General features: G+C 40.0%; 1 protein-coding gene across 9 annotated transcripts in view; it reads left to right on the forward strand.

Moving 5' to 3' along the window:
- Positions 1 to 985: 985 nt before the first annotated feature.
- The window catches only part of svila (supervillin a), a 93,789-nt gene continuing 79,399 nt past the window's right edge, over positions 986 to 15,375 (forward strand). For 5 of the 9 annotated variants that reach the window (XM_020712519.3, XM_078938581.1, XM_078938586.1 and 2 more), the window contains exons 1-2: positions 986 to 1,127; positions 8,600 to 8,663. The gene's annotated coding sequence lies outside the window, so the exon portion shown is untranslated. The remainder of the gene's footprint in view (positions 1,128 to 8,599; positions 8,664 to 15,375) is intronic. The other 4 variants (XM_020712521.3, XM_078938584.1, XM_078938585.1 and 1 more) reach the window with 3 other exon arrangements.

Below are 15,375 nucleotides of genomic sequence, written 5' to 3' on the forward strand. Positions count from 1 at the left end.
ACACTGGCAGAGTGAACACAAAAGTCTGGGTGAGTGCAGCAGGAACTCACTGAGAGTACAATAAAGTTTAATAGAGGGCTGAGGTCCTTTAAAGGGAAGCAACAAGCCTACCAGGCTGCAGAGCTCTGCTCAAATACTGAGGTATAGAATTAGGGAGATGACCTTCAAAATAAAAGTCTAAAAGTAAAAGGTGTTGCAAGTTTATTCAGTGTATCAATAAAAAAGGGAAACTATTTTTTCTTAGATTTTTGTGAGATTTCTTTGGCGAAGTAACAGGGTGAGACTAAACAAGTACATTCATATCAGGATAAAGTAAATGTGTACAATTATAAAACAAATCAACAATTTACAATAATAAAGTTATAGAGTTATTCTTCAAAAAGTCATAATTTTACAGAGAAAAAGTCGTGCTTTAAAAAAAACAAAAACACTACATTTAACATTTTTCATAGACCATCAAAAAAAAAAAAACACTACATTTAACATTTTTCATAGACCATCAAACATTAGGTTAACTCTATAATGTATGCTGCAGACAATGGAGGGAACTAGGATGCCCACTGCTCATCTTCTTTATTATTTTTTGAACGAAATGGACTCTCTTTATTTTCATAAAATTGCAACTTACCTTTTTCCTATCTATCTATCTATCTATCTATCTATCTATCTATCTATCTATCTATCTATCTATCTATCTATCTATCTATCTATCTATCTATCTATCTATCTATCTATCTATCTATCTATCTATCTATCTATCTATCTATCTATCTATCTATCTATCTATCTATCTAATTCATTTGTAATCTGATTTTCATACTCATTTTATTTTCATTCATTTTATGATGTCCCTAATACTCTATCGTAGATTCTTGTACTTATACTTTTTTTATACCAGTCTGTATAAAAAAAAACTCTAGTTACCTAAGTGCACAGGTTTTTCAATCGTGCATCTTTTACTTTGAAATCAAACCGGAAGCTCGTCTGTCCTTTCTTCTAAGTTTGCCTGAGTTTGAAAGCGCCCACAGCTGCGCCAGTGTTTGTACGGGAGAGTGACAGTCCGTGTCTTGGAGAGTCCTTCTTCGTTGCCAGCCGTCTTCAGTGCCGTTTTCTCCAGAGCCCCTGCGGTAAGTGGACTGTTCTCTGCAGAGACTTCTTTGTTGCGCTGTTGAAGGGAAGAAGGACGCAGAATGCTGTCAGCTTCGCGTCAGAAGGTTAAGGTGTGTCGCCGCGGTTTGGATAAAATCCACACTCCTTTCAGACGACACCGCTCGCACAACAACCCACGTTAACCCACAAACCCAGACGGTTATTGAGTGTTTAGTGAAGTTTGGAAACAGTCAGAACTCGGACGTCAAGTGTTCACGCGACAGGTAATTTATGTTACACATGACAACCAACAAAACAACAGCGCACCTTTTTGGAGAGAAACAGACCCAAACCTTAGAAGAAAGTTTGAAATGCTACATTTCTGCAGAAATAGTTCAATGTTTGCATGTGTGATTGTTCACTGAACCAACGCACATCCCAGGCCGTTAACTGCAGGGAAAATGCTCACTTACCCTTGAAGCATGCGCACAGTGCGCGCGCGCCAACCCCCTGAGCTTCCCTTCTGTCTCATTTGGCAGGCTGTCATAACTGCTATGATAAATAACCTGTTTGTCATCCGGAGTAACTTTGCTGGTTCGACATCACTTCTTTGGGAAGTGCAAAGGGAAGCTCACTCACACACTTCTTCTTCTCCAGCCACATCCTAAAGGTCAGGGGCCACAACTCTCCATAATCGGCACTTTTTTGCAGCACATTAACACATTTGTTTGCAAAACCTTTTGTAACTCCGTTCCATATTAGTTTTAGGGTTTCCAATGCTGGCTCAGGTTTTGGGAGGACTGCCAGCTTTGAGGTGTTCTCATGGGTATCTTCAGGAAACAGGTTACTCCAATGCCAAGCTGAGGGTTTCAATCAAAACGGTGCCACTGTTTGTTTTTCTTCTGATTATAATTAGTAATACATTTACAGTTTTAACAGGCTTCATGTTACTTTTGGCTCCAACACAACCAAAACAGAAAAATCCTATTACTGGTATTTACCTGTGAAAGGAAAACTAAGTGTTTTAAATGATGAAAGCTTCGTTGGAGGTTTGATTCTGTTTTCAGCCATGCATTTAAAAAGTTAACATGTTAGGTCACTACACTTTTTTACTCCTTAAAAATACAAATTTGTTGTTTTATTCTGGGCTTTGTGTACTTTGGTTTAAGTGATACTTCATTCATTTTTTTCACCTATTTGGGTCAAATTATGGGGTTGCACCATCACAGCTACTTTGGAGTAAAGGTGTGCAAACTTAAAAACCCCCCATCAAACTCTGATGAGCTTTTGGGGAAAAAATAAGTCAAACAAATTAATGAGATGTGAAAAACATTAGGAGATTTTAAAGTGTTACATCATGAAGTGTTGACTTGGATATTTAAAAAAAGAACTCATTTTGTGTAGCTCTGTTGTCATTACTTCAGGTTAAGCTTGATTGTTCTGGAGCAGATTTTAACCTCTGATCTTTATATTAAGTAAACTTGCTGCTTTAAACCTTTTCCTGTTTGTCTTGCAGAACATTTCATTTCCATATTAAAAGATACAAAGCAGATCCATTAGGATTAACTTGTCAGGGAACAATCTTTTATGAATTGAAGAGTTCTTTGTCTTCCAAATGCTGATGGGATTTGTCATCTGCTTTCACATCAGGCTAGTCCATGAACTTGGTTTGGTCCAGTTGAGAACTGCAAAAGAAATCCAAAGCTTTATTTGGTTTTACTTTCACACTGCAGTCTCCAGAGAGGACCAAATTGTCTAAAAAAAATGTCATGCAGTTACAGCAACTGCTCATTTGGGGACAATGTTGCCTGCAACAAGCCTGTTAGTGTATGACACTTGTCACACAAATAAGCAACTTTTCAGTCTGCCCCCCCCCCCCCCCCTCACCATTTGCACCTTTTTTTTTCATGGAAAGCGACTTGAAAATATCTGCTTTCTTTTGATGATTCTGAAATGACACTTAAATAGCTGAAGCTCTTAAAGATCCACTCCAATGAGAATAGTGTTTTTGGTGTTTTTAAACATGATCTTGTGACATTTTTTTTCTTACGATGGAGAACATGTATAAAGAAACTAAGCTCAAAACTGCATATCTGAGTATTTCTTTTATTGAAACCGTTGTGAATCTAGAGCAGATGGAGAGATGCTGTTTGAAAAAGATCTTATTTGTGACATAGAGCTCCCTGTTCCACTCCATTCCGATGCGACCACTTGCAGGCAAATAGATTCAGACGTCGTCGTTTTCTGGAATCTGGATCCAAACTAACTTAATCTAAACAACTGGATAACTCTAATATTACTCGCCATTTTTGTTGCACCAGTAATGTTAAGTCGGGGTTCTGAGGAGCTGTAAGCCCTTCCCATAACTGTGAGGCAAATTTCTAATGAACTCCTTCAGGTCTGTAGAAACTATGTCCTAGAAAACGCCACCAATTTTGAAATCTTTTTTTATTTTGGCTAAAAGCAGCATAATTGTAATAAAAAAAGACCCGTGAAAACACTTTTACAACAGATCAATAGATGATGGGAGTGAGCAGGCGTGGGACAGCTGTTGGTTTTTCCCATGATTCCGAAGTTTTGATTGTGGAATGTGACAAACGCTGAAAGACAAATCAGCTAGTAATTGCATTTGCCGCAAATGTTCTGGACTGTGATTCCAAACAGCACTTGACTGGTGTAGAGAAAAAAAATAGGATGGATTACGCTCAGACCAAGCATTTTCCACACTTACTGGATTTGTTATGTTTTCTTTAACTGAATAGATGCTGATAGATGCAATAGATGAAAGAGAGGAAAAAAGAACCTCAAAATAAAAATGATACAGGCTAAGCAACTAAAAATAATCTAAACTAAATCAAAGTAACTTTTTTACTTTGCCTATCTTCAACTTGATGATGGGATTGACAAAAAAGATCTTTCAGATTTGTATTTTGAGCTTTTATTTCCCCCCACCAATTTTTCATAAGTTGCAAAGCTTACACCAGTTTACTTCTCTTTGGTCGTTTACACTGAGCGTACCCAAGTTCATTTTAATGTAGGTCAAGTCTCACATTCTTAAGCTGGGCAGTGTTCACTTGTTTTCTCCATATTTTCCAATCAAAAGGGACTATTTGGATCCTGGTCCTGGTTTGGATCAAACAAGGACCAAATATGCCAGAGACATAAGCATTTCAAGCAGGGAAAAGAAACGGCCCACAGAGCAAATCCAAAGAAGCGCTAATTGCTGGCTTTCTTCTTCCATGTACCATTATGTTGTGAAAGCTCATTTGCAGGCATGTCTCACTATTCTGCAGCTGTCACAGGAGTCCTGTAATTTCTGCTGTCAAAACTTTGTATACCTTCAACCCATTCCAAAAAAAACTTCTTTATGTAAGCAGTTGATTTGGTTAAAAATCATAATGATGCTAAAGAAAGACAAAATGAGACATTTCTAAACACTGGATTGTTTTGTTTTTTTTTAGAAAACTTTATGTAAATGGAGACAAACATACCGTTTGCTGTCAGAACCAAACACCACACATCCACCATCATTTTTCACTTCAGTCAAGAAGGCTATACATCAGTGTATGTTTGAGTCTCACATACTTAGACTGTAATTGCAGCCGTGGTTAGTTTTCCCTTAACTCTAAAGTTTCACCATTCACACAGAGAATGAGCAAACTTCTCTCAGCGCAGACACACAGATGTGTGGCCATAATTACACTCCTGCATGGTGTGGAAGGTCGACTGTGTTGCATTTCTCTCAGGTGTAGTAGCAGAAACTGCATCTGGTGGCACATTTGGGAACGTTTAGAAAGGCTGCATCTCCCTGAAGCTATGTTCACACCGGGCAATTGATGGACTCTCTTGAACGGGCTCCTTTTTCTTCTGTTCACGAGCGCATTTCCACCACCTACACTTGGAAGAGGCTTGGTTGCAAAATATCAAAGCGATGCAAATCTGGTGAATCTCGCTCAAGGCTTTTTCTTTCACAGCTCTATTTTGAAAAATAAAAGTCTTGGTGTCAAAATTCTGGCCGGGCACAGACCGTCATTATTAATTTCTCCTCCACTTTCAAACGTTTGGCACTTCTGTGAATTAAAAGGGACGGCATCCATACATCACTACCCAATCTGCGTCCCTGATTGGTCAAAGTTCAACATGGTTAAACCAAAAAAACGAACTTAAAACTTTGCATACCGGTACTTAAGCGTTTTGGAAATGGTTGCCCGAAACGCATGTTTACGTACATTTTAATAGGCTTTTCTTTGGAAGTGGTTTCTTCAGTGTGAAGGTAGCTTCCCACACAACTTCATGTTTCTTAGTGTTGAGAATTAAGGAGTTACAGGTCTTACAGTCTTTCCCAGGGTCTCCACCTTTCTGTGTTTCACAGTGAGAAACCTGCCAGTAAAGGGCGCCTTACATAAGCGTATTGCATCATTGTTCTGGGGGCCCTCTTCCACAGATCTGGGCCCAGCAGGTCCCCTGCGTCCCCCCTCTGATTCCTCTGCATAACTTTTCCTGCTGGCAGAGGAGGCGGAGAGCAACTGGTTGCTTCAGATTTTCCACGTGCTCTTTGTTTGTTGCAGCTCTCCTGCTTTGGGTGGGCTTCGGTTGTCATGACACCAACTAGACAACAGGAATGATTTATAGATGTGGAATCCACAAAATAACCCCACCTCATCTGCCAGTAAATCAGCCACCCAGAATAACATAAATATTCACTGAAAAACTGCATGGGTCACAGTGTGTATGTGTATTAAAACAGTCTGTGAAAAAAGTTAACCTGTGATGTCACAATCAAAACATTTAGAGGCTTTTTTGCTTTTTTTGATTACCAAGAACTGAGAAAAACCTTGTTCAAAGACGACATTTGAACTTTTATGTGGCTGAGCCCCGGTTTTTTATTCCACATTCAAATTATGTTCCACATCACTGCTTCTTGAAAACAAGCTTTGGCTGCAAACCTGAACTTTTTCCCTGTGCATGAAGCCCCTCACTCAGGCGTGTTTAACAGTTGTTCTTGTGGATTATTTGTTCTCAGTTCTGCTGTGAAATTTCTATGACAGCTCTATGAGTTATCTGATAATAAAAACAACAGAACCGCAGTTTTCAGAAGTTCTAATGTTTCCCACAGTCGGCCAGGATGCAGGTCACTTGAAGTTTGATGAAGCAATAACAAAAACAATGAAGACCTGGAAGAATAATTGAAGGCGGTGAATCTGTGGGAAGTGATGTATTTCCAGGCAGCAGCTGTGTTCTTCTGCTTCTCTGAGCCGTCTTTATCATGTTGGGGGTGATGACACAAAAGAACCATGAGGTTAACAAAACAATATTTCTTGGTTCATCCCAGTTTAAAAAAAAAACATTGAAAATTTTGAAAAAACTAAAAAGCCGTTCAAATGACATGAACTTTATTCAAAATAGAGTAAAAACACAAATGCTTTTTAAAAATAAATGTTACTTTCATCAGTTGGTAAGGTAAAGGGCTGCCACGCAGGGATCCAGGATTCGATTCCCGAAGGGGAATAAACAATGGGGGCAATTAGCATCACCCAGTGAGGGTCCTTGGGCAAGACCCTCAACGCTACTGCCTCCCGAGCGCGGTTCAGCTGCAGCTCACCGCTCCCCCTAGGGGATGGGTCAAATGCGGAAAAGAATTTCCCCATTATGGGATAAAGTATCAATTATTATTATTATTAATTGAACTCTGTTTTTGTTTATGTTAATGCACACGGGGGAAAACAACGAACAGGTAAAGAGGTGGGGGCGGGGCTTAGATGCACCGCTTCTGATTCCAGACAAACCTACAGCTGCTTTCTAATTAAAATTGGTGTCATCCATAAAATCAATGTCATTCATTGGGTTTACTGAATTTAAAGAAAATAAATAAATCAAAATGAGTCTGCATCAAAGTGAATTTGTTTCCGTCGTCTCACTCATCTTAATTTTGGGTATTTGACAGGTGAAAAAGTCTATTCAAGGTTGTTGCAAATGGACAAAAGGTCAAAGGAAACATCACACTCATAAATAATAAACATAAATACTTAAATAAACATCCTGACAGCATTTTCAATCCATACAAGTATTGTCAAATACAGGGATTCCTCCAGTTTCTCTGAATCTTTTGGTGTTATGAGCTTTTGATAATGATACTGTAAAGCTTTTGCAGTTTGATAGCGATGAACGCTTGTTTTATAACGCCTCAATTGTTTTATTTACTCTGTTGAAGAAAATCACCAATTCTCTTTAATCTTCTGAGAGACTTTGTCCCACTAATGTTTCATGTTTGAAATGGTTAAGCATATTTCAAACATGATATTTATTACAATAATTCCTTTCTTGCGTCTTTTATTTTGAGACCTGTTACAGGAATTGAATTTCAATATTATCTAATTTTGTGAAAGACCATGTAAAATTTCTCAATTTAAACATTTGTTAATTATCCAATTTATTTTGTAAAAAAAACAATGCAGAAAGGTTTACTTTTCACCATGCTGGTTAAAAAAATAAAAACAGTATGATCGTTTTATAGTCAAGTGGAGAAACCTTTAGTTTTTAACACATTTTCTCCTCCTAAAAAGTGAGTCTGTGCTGCAGATAAAGGATGTGGGTCATTGAGGCAATGCTGCTGTGTTGCACAGCAAATATCGTTTTTTTTTCTGTGGCTCATTTACTGACTTAGTTGTTTTGGATGAACAATAGTCAGTTGCTTTTGTTGACCTGGCTGTCGGTTCAGATTTTCTTTAATAGAACAAGATTGTTCCAGTTTTTCATGCAGTGTTTTATTATAAAAAAAAATTATGATGGTCAAGGGTTACGGGTACTAGACTCATTTCTGTTCAGCTTGGGCGAGGGAAACAAAGATGTAAATGGATCTAGAATGAAGCGGAGCAGGGAGCCCAGTGTTTTTTCAACGTCACAAATACCATCATTTCCAAACCTTATTTTTTATTTACAATAATTTGAATAAAGAAATACTCAGAAATGCAATTTTAATCTCAATTTTCTTTATTCATGTCCTCCATCAGAAAAATGCCACAAAAACATGTTAAAACACCAAAAAAGAGGATTTTTATCAGAGTGGGTTTTTAAACTTTAATTAAAACCTTTATTCATCTTGTCATTTGTTATATTAACATCTAAAAATATATGGAATCCTCCCCTCCTGTTTCTGCTTTATGACTGCCAGCATTCCAAACGATTTTGTGTTGCAGTATTAGAAGATGCATTGTACGAAGAATATAGCAGCAACTACATTTGCATTTATTTATGACAGATATGATCTATTCGCACAGATAAAACAAGTACTTATAGTTTTCTTTCAGGCGGGGAAGCTTTTGTTTTTTGTCCTCTTTGGACTCTATTCAAGGCTTTGCTTTTAACTGAATCTCTTTTGATCCTAATTGGATAAATATGGTGTGTCGAAACGCTCTGAGTCACTTTGTTTCTAAGAGGTAAAACTCAAACAAGTGAATTTAGAGTTGAAATCCCGGGCACGCTGGTGACTGCTTATGATGTGCCGTTTCAGGTTGTGTTGAGAGGCGCTGACACTGCAGAAGGAGTCTGAACTCTTCTGGCGCTGCGGTTGTTTGGTGAGTGTTTCTCCTCAGTTTTCTGTGGCCTTCATAAAAACATAAAAAAAAGGGATCAGAGACATGTCTATATCAGAAACACATTTCCTACTGAGACATGAGCTGATGCTGTTTGGCCGGTTGATATGTCAGCGCTAACCATTTGTCAGTGACATCATGTTCATCCATAATCTGTTTAACAGAAACCAAACTTTACAGCCGTCACCATGGTAAAGGCGTATTTTCTTGTCTCCATTAGTGGTTAAAAACATGTTTGTTTCTTTTTTTAAGCATTGCCTCAGCAGGGGTTTGTTAACTTTGTGTAAGAGGAGCTCAGTTCAGAGAATTAAAACTGCTAAAGCAGTTTAAAGCCCATAATTGCGTTTTATGTGTTTCACTTGCACTGCATGATCATAAAACGAAGTCTTTCAAGCTGTTGGATGTTATTTTTGTCCACATGAGACTCAATTAATTTAGTGGTATTTTGTTTACATCGAATAGCTGGTAAAGAATTTGATGTTATGTTTGACTTTTTGTTGTTGTTGCAACTTATGTTCTTCTATTTATAGAATAACTTAAGGTTATAGTAAACTATACTGAAAACTATTTGAACTGGGTTGTGGTTAGTTTGTCCCCTGAACTCTTATGGATCTTTTTTGCCGTTGGGTTGCTCCCTTCAGGGATCGAATTGCCTCCATCAAACCCTCCTCATCATACTTCCTCCTCTTTGCTCACATCAACTAAATTGTCTTCCTTAGACCTCCACTGCATTCTTTTACCAACATAATCACCGTCTCTCCTCTTGATGTGTCCAAACCATGTCAATCTGCTTCAGTCGGCATTTATCTGAAAACATCTGGCATGAGCTGTTCCTCTGAGGGGTTCATTCCTGATCCTGTCCACCCTCATCACTCCTCAAAAAGAATCTCAACATCTTTATCAGAATATTTTCACTCCGCCCTTGGCAATGCTAGCTTAAGCGCCCACTCCCAATGAAAGTCCATGTAAAAGTGCGTAAATGCATGTTTCGGGCTTTTGTGTTTAAAACTTTCCACTTCAGGCACATTTTAAGGCCATTATCTGGCTCTAAATACAAAATGTGCATCAATAGAAGCTGTGTTGAAAGTAAAACTAGGTCAGACTTTAACCAATCAGGGGCTGACGTTTGGTACTAACATATGGATGGCGTCCCTTTTAATTTGCAGAAGTGCCAACGTTGTGAAAATTGATCGTAAAGGAGAAATTAATACAGTAAATTCCGGACTACAAAGCGCACCCGATTACAAGCCGCACCCACCCATTTTCATGTGTTTAACTGCTTTTATACATACACAAGCCGCGTCAGAGAGTACAAGCCGCGCATGTGTTAGGCGATATTGTCATCCTGACAGGACACGGCCAGAATCCCAGAATGAGTGTGATTCATTAGCACACTGTGGGTGGAGTCAGCTTTGCCTCAGACCCATGTATTTGAGTATATCTACATCTGTCAAACAGCATGGACCTCTATTCTGTTCACAAGTTCCTCAGTTATGGGTTTTTTTATTTTATTATTATTTTTTATTTTTTTATTTTTTTGACAATCTAGGTATCATACATAAAATTACAAACAGTAACCATATAATCAACATTACATCCCTCAGTTATGATGAGGAAATTTACATCCGCGATTCCCCATTTCCCATGAGTCTTAGGGGCTAAAGGCGGGGCCAACGCCCGGCTCGCCATACTGTTATACGTGTTTAAGAATGAGCAAGTATCAGCAGTGCATGGAGGGGTGAACGGGAAAAGCTCTCCTTCTTCTTGTGTCGCGGCAGCGTTATGGGAGTAACAGGGCTGGTCTAAAAAAACACACCGGTAAAATAAAGCAGCGGCGAATGAAAAGCGCGCGCCTCAGTGCGGCGCGTGCGTCAGAAGATTCCTTCCACAACAAACACTGTTGCTCCGCGGACGCCTCTGTGCTCCGCGCTCGCCCCGCGCGCTCCTTGTCTCCCCTTCCCATGTACTCTTACACCTCTGGCCAGCGCGGCTTCAAGGAGGAGCGCTTCGTCCCCATTGCGCTGGTGGAAGGAGCAAATCGTGTCTGTGCAGAGCAATCGGACTTAATACTGTACGTTTTGTGTATGAGGGGCAGATGCGTTGTTACGTGTGGGAGCCATCAGACTGCCATCGGCCCCGCAGCTCTATAAGAGCAGCAGGAGAAGATGTCTCCAGCTCACACGGAGGCTGTGAGCTTTTCAAAGCAAAATCCCGCTCAGTCCTTAGAAACCGTAAAAACGACCGCGTCGATTTGTGTTTCCAGTCGTGTCCCGACAAAATAAAGGCTGATGTTATTCCCACATATTTACGTGCAGCCAGCCGAGTCACTATGACTCAGAGGTAAATTCACTCCATGCGCTGTTCTCTCCGTCACGCAGCTGACCGGCTTTTCCAAACCCGTTGGTGATGGTGGATTTTTTTACGCTGCTTTTAACGATTGCTTTTGCAAACTGTAATGGCGATCTCGTGCACGTTGGGTCTAATGGCACCAAAGGATTCTGGGATGCAGCTGGGCATGCGTGTTTCGTTTTGTTGAACCATTACTGAAGTGTCTAAAACCTGAAGTCAAATCCATGCTGTTTGGCTGCTAAGAGGTGTGTTGAAAAATAAATGCCTTGTGCTCGGTGTTAGATAGAGAATTCAAACTATTCACTAAGTTCGAAAGTACGTACATGGCGGCTACCAATTAAATCCATAAATTAGCCGCGTCACTGAATAAGCCGTAGGGCTGTAAGCCCGGGAAACAGTAGCGGCTTATAGTCCGGAAATTACGGTAATTGGGGATTGTGCCCGGCCGAAATTCTATGACGCAAAGTCTTTTATTTGTCAGAATAGAGCTGTCAACAAGATTTGCAGCACTTCATCATTTCGTACTGTGCTTGTTCCAACTGTAGGTGGTGGACGTGCGCTGATAAACATTAGAAAATCCTTTTAGCTGTAGCAGTCCAGACTCTCCTGATCTCTCAGTCTGTTTCAAGTCCTCCCTAAAAGCCTCACAACACTTTTCCTTTTAAACCTTCCATGACTTGGTCCTCTGCTCTGAGCATGTCCTTTTCCCCTTCCTCACCTCCAGAGTCCTCCTCAGTCCACCATCCTATTCTGTGTGGTTACACTCTCCCCTGCCACCTTTTTGCAATCACTGATCTATTCAAATAACATCTGCAAAAGATGTTAACCACTTTTGTTCTCCTCCTTTGTTCTCCTTCTGTTTTAGTCTCTGATTCTGCAACTGCAAGTTGTCGCACTTAAAAAGAAATATATCTATATCTATAAATCTATACATATGTGTGTTTGTACGTGCGTGTTTGTGTGTGTGTGTGTGTGGGGGGGGGGGGGGGGTTAGGGGTGTGTGTGGATCTATATACACAGAGGTCAATAAGTATATGATAACCCTGTGATTTAGCAAGTTCTTCCACTTAGAAAACATGGAGGGGTCTAAAATTTTCATCATAGGTGCATTTCCACAGTGAGAGACAGAATCTTAAGAAACATTCAGAAATCCTGTTGTACGATTTTTTTTTTAAACAATTTATTTTTATATTACTGTGACAAAAAAGTATTTGATCACTTGGGTTAAACAACTTTAATACTTGGTACAGAAGCCTTTGTTAACAATTACAGAGGTCAAACGGTTCCTGTAGTTCTTCACAAGGTTTTCTGCACACTGCAGCAGGGATTTTGGCCCACTCCTCCATACAGATCTTCTCTAGATCTGTCAGGGTTCGGGGCTGTCGCTGAGCAACACGGAGATTCAGCTCCCTCTAAAGATTCTCTATTGGATTTAGGTCTGGAGATTGGCTGGGCTACTCCAGAACCTTTATATGCTTCTTACGGAGCCACTCCTTGGTTTTCTTGGCTGTGTGCTTCGGATCATTGTCATGATGAAAGACCCAGCCACGACCCATCTTCAACGCTCTGACAGAGGTAAGGAGGTTTTTGCCCAATATCTCACAATACAGAGCCCCGTTCATCCACTCCTATAATAATAAAGTGCAGTCGTCCTGTCCCCTGTGCAGAAAAACACCCCAAGAGCATGATGTTTCCACCCCCGTGCTTCACTGTAGGTATGGTGTTCTTGGGATGATGCTCCTCCTTCTTCCTCCTCCAAACATGCCGAATGGAGTTAAGACCAAAAAGTTCTATTTTGGTCTCATCTGACCACAAGACTTTCTCCCATGACTCCTCTAGATCAGTGTTTTTCAACCAGTGTGCCGCGGCACACTAGTGTGCCGTGGGAGATGGCCAAGTGTGCCGTGGGAAATTGCCCTCATTAACTGATCTAAAAACATTTCCCATCTCCAGGATTTTAGCTCTCTGTTCATCCAAACAGGCCCTGATAAAACACTGAAGAGTTAGGAATATAAAAGATCGTAAAATACCTTTTCTTTGCGTTTATTTTATTTTATTAAAGACATTTTGATAAGAATGACGTACCGCGATTCAGCTGCACCTTCGGCTGTATTTTGGAAAAGTCCCGTGTTGGGGGGGTTAATCACATGTCATCGGTCTGACCAATCAGAAGTGGTTAAAGTCTTCACTTCCTTGTCCCGATTTAGTTCGTAAAGTCGCTCAGTTCTAACAGAAATACCAGCTAAAGCTCGTCTTTAGCGGTGTAGCTTTCCACAGAATCCAGTATCAGACCGTGGAACAAGTGAACAAAACAATGAAGCTCCGAAAACCGATCTTCGGCCGTTTTATGCACTACATTTCCCATGATGCATTGGGTTGTGAGAGTGACAGCGCAAAAGGAGATCTGTTGTTAAACGTCTTGAAACTAACGAACACACAAACTGTTTTTAAATCTTCTAACTTAACTTTTATTGCATCTTTTAGAAAAAAACAGCTGCAGTTTCCAGCTTTTTCTGCAACAATTATCTCAAAAATGCATGTGAGATTGTGCAGGGGCTGTAGATCAATACAGACTTTATGAGTTTCTCCTTTTTTTTTAATTTTTGGATGCTGGTGTGCCGCGGGATTTTTTTTAAGGTTAAAGTGTGCCGTGGCTCAGAAAAGGTTGAAAAACACTGCTCTAGATCATCAAGATGGTCATTGGCAAACTTCAGACGGGCCTTGACATGGGCTGACTTCAGCAGGGGAACCTTCCATGCGATACATGAGTTTAAACCATGATGTTTTAATGTATTACTTATAGTAGCCTTGGAAACGGTGGTCCCAGCTCTCTTCAGGTCATTGACCAGCTCCTCCCGTGTAGTCCTGGGCTGATTCTTCACCTTCCTTAGCATCATCGATACCCCACGAGGTGAGATCTTGCGAGGGGCCTCATTTCGAGGGACACTGACAGTCATCATTAGCCTCTGCCATTTTCTGACAATTGCTCCAACAGTTGTTCTTTTCTCACCAAGCTGCTTGGCAATTGCCCCGTAGCCACCTCCAGCTTTGTAAAGGTCTACAATTTTGTCTCTTGTCTTTTGACAGCTCTTTGGTTTTGCCCATGTTGGTAGTAAGACTTCTGACTGATTGTGGGCTGCACAGGTGCCTTTATGCAAACTAACAACCTCAAACAGGTGCCACTAATTTAGAATCATGAGCAGAGTGGAGTTGGACTATTTAAAAGCAGAACAGCAGGTCTTTGCTGGTCGGAAATCTATCTGATAATCAAGTGATCAAATACTTATTTGACACAGTAAGATACAAATAAATTGTTTTAAAAAATCGTACGTGATTTCTGAATGTTTCTTCAGATTCTGTCTCTCACTGTGGAAATGCACCTATGATGAAAATTTTAGACCCCTCCATGTTTTCTAAGTGGGATAACTTGCTAAATCACAGGGTGATCAAATACTTATTGACCTCTCTGTATCTATGTCGACAGATCTATATGTATGTGTGTGTGTGTGTGTTTGTGTGTACTGTATATATATTTATATATATGCGTATTCATTCTATCCTATTATAAAAATCAATGTTTTTTTAATATTTCCAGATACACATTCATATTTTTTCTGTATAACAGAGCAGAAAATAAGTATCTGTTCATTAACTAAAGCTCACCTATATATACTATACTCCTTATCAACTTCAGAAACCTGGAAACTTTTTGCGCAAAAAAATATAAACACATTTATGCAGCTGACAAGCTAATCTCAGAGTATTGGCATTACAGACCATTGTTTGTTACTGACTCAGTGTAAGTAAAAGTACTTTGGAGGAAGGTCATTATTTGGGCAGGGACACAAGACATGGACTTGAAGAATAGCAATGTAACATCAGCTAACATTTTTCTTAATGTTTTCCTGCTGTTTGTTCTTCCACCCCACCCTCACTCTTGAGTGCTGCTCTTATACACTGACTTTCCTCCAACGCAAAGTAAGTGGATCCAAGAATTCACTTGCATGTTCAGTCTGCAAATTAAACAAAAGTGACTTTTCTATATTTAAAGAAACCTTAACGAGTTGGATATCCTTGGACCCTGGCACAGTATGGACCCAGAACCTCTCTGTCCTGGCTTGTATGCATCAGTGAGAGATCCAGACTTGGCATTGAGTGGCATGACGCATGAAACTGGATCTTCATGCTGACAAGAGGGCTGAATGAGAGAGAGGCTTTGAATTCTCTTCAGATGTGAGGATAAAAGCCATTTTCACATCTGATTCAGGACTTTTCTGATTGAGACTGGTAAGAGGGAAATCCCACCCAAGTGGACGTCTTCACGAGCTGACTCATCCATGAAATG

The sequence above is a fragment of the Oryzias latipes genome, chromosome 20 (assembly GCF_053564925.1).
Source record: "Oryzias latipes strain Hd-rR chromosome 20, Olatipes_Hd-rR_3.1".
Classification (NCBI taxonomy): Eukaryota; Metazoa; Chordata; class Actinopteri; order Beloniformes; family Adrianichthyidae; genus Oryzias; species Oryzias latipes.